Here is a 5,218-nt window from a genome sequence, read left to right on the forward strand (position 1 = left end):
CTGCAATGAAAGAAGTGCTTTGACTTTTGGAAAGTGTGTTTAATGGACTTGGAAGGAAGTGAACAAAAGCCAAAAACATCTTCTGGTGAGTTTTAAAAACATCCTCTATTCTTCTTTATGTGTTTGTTTTCCCACTGAAAAGTACATTCAGTGGATCATATCAAAATGGCTTGCTGTGAAGGCATTCCATACATTATTAAAATACATTATATATAGTCTCCATATCATAATAAAGTGGGAACACTCATCTTCTGAAACCATTTTCAGCTTGTCTTATATATTTCCACACAAATGCACACCCAGAAACCGGAGCTGTTCACACACTGGAAAAAGTAACACCAGCTCCTTCCTTTGCCCTGAGGAGTATCAGATGAGCAGCTGTTTGTTGCATTCACAGAGGTGGTGGCCTTTAGGCATCAGTCTCCTCTAAAGGATCCTCCACTCCTCTGTGGATTCCTCCTCACTATCTTCCTTCCAGACTCCTACATTTTACCAGTCACTTTCGTCTTCAAACATTGGACTTCACCTCACTTGCAAACCTGTGGTTCAGATCACAGTAAGGAGAATATTGGTGCAGATACTTTACTTGAGATTTTAAGACATGTCACTGGGGAACTACAACCAACACAGCTCTGTTAGTGGCTCTGAGACACAATGCTGAAATCTTTGCTCCTTCGGATTATGTCTCTTTTGGCCCAGGAGAGATTCCTTCTGCCTTAGTCTTGTTGAGTACAATTCAAATTCATTGCTGAAAATGAGCCTGGAAGAAAAGTGTCTTTTTCCAGTTACAGCTGTACTGTTGAAAGATGTGGCACCAGCTGGAGTCCATCCATGAGTAAGTACAGCAAACTTCAAACAACAACCTTAAGCAAGAGTGCAACCACTTCCAAATTTGAACACAATTCAAAAATATACAGTCTTCTCCAGGAAAATCAGTATTTTCCATCCTAGAAGAAATTCTCACACCCATGAAGAACATTATTTGCAAATACTCACAGGTAAATAAATCCAACAGAATATGGATTTTTACAATCACACAAATTTTTTTCTGCATGAGTAAATTTTTTTTACTTGAGGAAAGTTTCTTTAATATTAATTTGGTAAGCCAAAGTTCCTTGGAAATAGATAATAAAGCTTGTTCTCTTCTTTGTACTGTGCACTTAAAGCAATTCAGGAATTTGAACCTGGTCCAGAAAACCGGACACTGGTGTCACTGGTGAATCTCCCAGAGGAATGTGTCCACATGAAAGCCTCTCAGCCATACATGGCTGCCTCCCTCCCAAGGCTGTTTTATTGCATACAAAACCCCAGCTGCACTCCTGCTTACACCACTGATCATAATTCCTTCTTCCTAAATTAGAGTTTCTCCCTCTAGCAACTGAACCTTCCTTGTGGGAAGGTCCTACTTCTGTGGTTTATTCCAACAGCAGACTCTGATTTTCCTTGTCTTTGACAAAGCACACACCGACATCCATAGCCATTTCATTCCTCTACTGTTTGAGTCTCCCAAGAAAATCTTCATCTATGGTTTTTTTCACATCTTGCTCGAGATATCTGGGGAACAAATGTGTGCGTTGTTTATTTAGCAATATCTTACCGCAGCCTTAGACCATGTCAAGCCAGCCTTTTAACTTGGATTAATTTAGTTTCTTTGTCTCTTTTTGCCTCTTTTGCCATCAACAGCTCTATTTCAGGCCACTGGGACAGTACCAGCTGTCACTTGCCAGCCAGTGATGTCACCTTTATGTACCTCTGCTGGGCCTCTGTTTTCACAAGAGATCAGTTCCTCTGGATATCTGAACAGATTGCATGTTTTAGACTGCATCTGACACCTAAATCAATATATTTGACTTTCTTTTCAACAGTTATAGTTCCTGAAACTGAATGATTTGGCATCAATTTTGTCAGATCATTTTAATTTCCACATTTGTGTTTGAGCGATTTTTCTGCCTGTCACAGATGTCATTGACATGCTCCTGCCTTTCCAGTTCATTACCAAAGTTGTTAAAAACCTTTTGCTGGTCATCAATATGATTTACCACATGTTGCTGCTTCCCATGACTAAGGTGGACTATTAGTGGGTCTGGAAGATCACCAGCATTCCTGGAATCTCTCTGTATCTCCACAGTTTAAGTCCTGCCTACCAGATAACCTACTTAGAAGACAGAAACAATAAAACAACACAGTTTTAGACCACTGAATGTGGATTAATTCTTTTCCATTTCCATCCCTTCTGAAACAGAAGTTGCTTCTTTGTGATTTTACATACCCCCAAGCAGTAAGCCTTTCCCGACCACAACACTCAAGTACTTTGAGGGCTGTGGTTCAGAAAGTCTTCATTCTTATTTCTAAAGCAGTTGAGCTATGAGAACAGCACACAGTGATAATTCTTTTTATTTATTTATTTGTGGTGTGAATTGCTTTTTGTTTTCTTTTCTGTTCACATTAGGTCTTGCTGGCATTTTCTGACTGTCTCCATTCTTGATAAATGGCATTTCTCCACAGTAGAGCTGAAAACTACTTCTCCTAATGAAGCCATTTCATATTTCTGCACTAGAATTTTCAAAACGCTCATTAAAATGTCATTGTCTACCACTACGCAGACACACAAGACCTTATAAATAAATGCTTTTGCTCTTTTTGAGTCCAATGATTAAACCTGAAAACATCACTTAGAGGACATATAATTCAGGGTTTCAGTTTGCATAGACAATTCCCTCAGATATCACACAAGATGTAGGTAGTAAAGGTGAAACAAGATTCCACATGTTGCTCCTGTCCCATTATAAGCAAGGGCATCTCTTGCCTGTAGTGATCAATCAACTCCACATTGCTTTTGCTGGGTGCTTTGAGTGAAGATCTCTTCTTCCATCACTCTCCAAGCTGGAGGTGAGGTGATAGCATTCCATGATTGCCAGAAAAAAAATGGCTCATCATGGACAGCTCTTCATACCCCTCCTACTGAACCAGGATGAGGAACTTCTAGCTGGTGATTTTCATACACAGACAAGTTATATTCAGAGCATTTGTGCCAGACTCAGAAGTTCCTTGTCTATCACCCCAGTGACACAGGGGAGTGGACAGGATCTCACGTGTAGTTCTTGACAGGACAGGGCAGTCACAGGGCAGTTTAGTGCACCTGGATTTTAAAAGACAAACTGCAGAGAACAGTGTAAAGCAATATTTAATGGACTTCCCAGTTTTTTTCTTGGTTTCTTTTCCCGTACTGGTACCTCAATCACGAAGTCCTGGTGAAGCTGAAGGAGGAAGAGAAACAGAGCTTCAGAATCAGACCCAGGACCTCAGAGCTAAACTGCTGCCTCGAAGGCGGCCAATGTGTGCATGCCTGAGCCCAGGGCTGCCTCCCATCCCTCTGAGCAGCTGTGGTTTCATTGTAGTATCATACGACCCCCTGCTGGCCTCATTTTTCACCTCAGCACTTCTGGCATTCCAATTTTTCTGTTTTTTCCCTCCTCGGGAACCTTGAAGGAGCCACCCTCTACAGGTGCTCCTTTCTGAGGATGCAAGTAACTTTTCTGGAAAAGGATGGCCCTGAAAGGGCCTGACTGGTGTTGCCCAGCATTGTCCTGCTCCCTCTGCAGCAGTGGTGACAATCCTGGCAGGAACCGACCATATCTCAGGCTAATGAGTTGTCAGAAACCCGTTCCCGTCCCTCGCCTCCCGGGCAGGTTATTATTATGAGGGCTGTCAGTGGCGGGTGAGGATGGGGCAAGCAATCCATTTCTGCAGCCAGCGGGGAGCTGCGAATCTGTTCACAGGGGATCAGCGGGGTGCTGTGGGAACCGGCCTGCCCTGCAAGCGTCCACCAAGGGCTACCATTCAAGAGAGCTCTGTGGGTTCATGGCGAGCGCAGCGAGTTTGCCTCTAATGTATGCCCTAATGAGTCAGCGGAGGGTGTTCTGCCTGCCTGAATGTCTTTAGTGTGGCAAAGCGGAGTGGACATTCCCATACAATAGTGGGCTTAAATTCAGCTTCTCACCGATGTCTAATTCATGGGCGGAACGGCTTTTGTAGTACCTATAGAAGAGAAGTACAGTAGGTCATTTCTCCAACTAATTGGAGTTGACAATCCCATATCTATCCATATCTCAGAGCCATTTGCACGCATTTGGAAAGGGAGGCATTTCGTCTTTACTCACGTGGTCAGCCACCGAGAAGAGAAAATAATGTATGTATGGGTTTCTGCTTTAAGCAGTCACAGATTTGCAACAAAAACTAATATATCCTGGCAATGGCTTTTTCACTTCCTTAATGTCAGGTAGAACATTAAGGGTTATCTTTCTTACCTCCATTCTCCACCTTATAAAGGATGCTTCCTTTCCCCCACCGACGGTTTGATATCTCTGCAGGGCACTCTCTTCATGACTGTCGGTTGCCCCGCAGCACAGAGACTCAATCATGCATGTCTTCTAGGTGCCATCATAACATCAATGGTCAAAATAATACAAAATGTCCCTGCTCTGCAAACGGGGGTTTCACAACTTGCTGAAGGCCACTTGCTGGACCAGTAGTAGGAATAAGACTGGTTCCCAACCCCACGTCTATAATGACAAAGTGCATCAAGGTGTCACATGGTTTAGTCTTTTTCAGCATGACATGAACTTCTGCTACTATCAACACTTTATCCACTGGCTGGTTCAGATACAGCAGTTGTATACCCAGAGAGTATAAATTTTTCCAATTTCATCAAGCACGTAACACCTGAAGAAGAAAACTTCCAAAATTCCATGTGGAAGCCAAATGAGCACTTTGGAGTGCTGTGCCAGTTAAAATTGGACCTTTATCTTTCTTTGCTAGACCATTTTCTCCTCAAAGACATCAGCCACAGAACTAAGTCCTGTCCCTACCTATATCAGACTTTGGGAAGAATTAACAGTAGTTTGAGCTAATTTGAGGGATTTAAGCTACATATTTTTTTTAATAAAAGTTTGGCTTAGTGTATTTGTCATGCTAGAGCCTTCAGACTTTCTCAGTGCAATCCTCAACTCTGTTAACAGTCTATGATGAAATCATATAACTAAATTAATAGCCTTTTCCATTCACTAAGTGCCACAGGGGATCCAAAATGTAGAACGTGGTAAAATTGCCTGGTTGGTACTTCATGCTGAGACTGAAGGAGACTGTAACACCACTGGGATGGAGACAAATAAACTTTACACATTAATCCTATTGACTCAGAGGTGATTTGGCTGTTCTT

General features: G+C 42.3%; 1 long non-coding RNA gene across 1 annotated transcript; it reads right to left on the reverse strand.

Moving 5' to 3' along the window:
* Nucleotides 1-3,177: 3,177 nt before the first annotated feature.
* On the reverse strand, nt 3,178-4,436 carry LOC116786645. Its single transcript, XR_004357033.1, has 3 exons — nt 4,308-4,436; nt 4,001-4,038; nt 3,178-3,257 (listed from the first exon to the last, which is right to left on the reverse strand). It is a non-coding gene; the product is annotated as an uncharacterized LOC116786645 (long non-coding RNA).
* Between the last annotated feature and the right edge of the window lie 782 nt (nt 4,437-5,218).

This window comes from Chiroxiphia lanceolata, chromosome 5, assembly GCF_009829145.1.
Source record: "Chiroxiphia lanceolata isolate bChiLan1 chromosome 5, bChiLan1.pri, whole genome shotgun sequence".
NCBI lineage: Eukaryota > Metazoa > Chordata > Aves > Passeriformes > Pipridae > Chiroxiphia > Chiroxiphia lanceolata.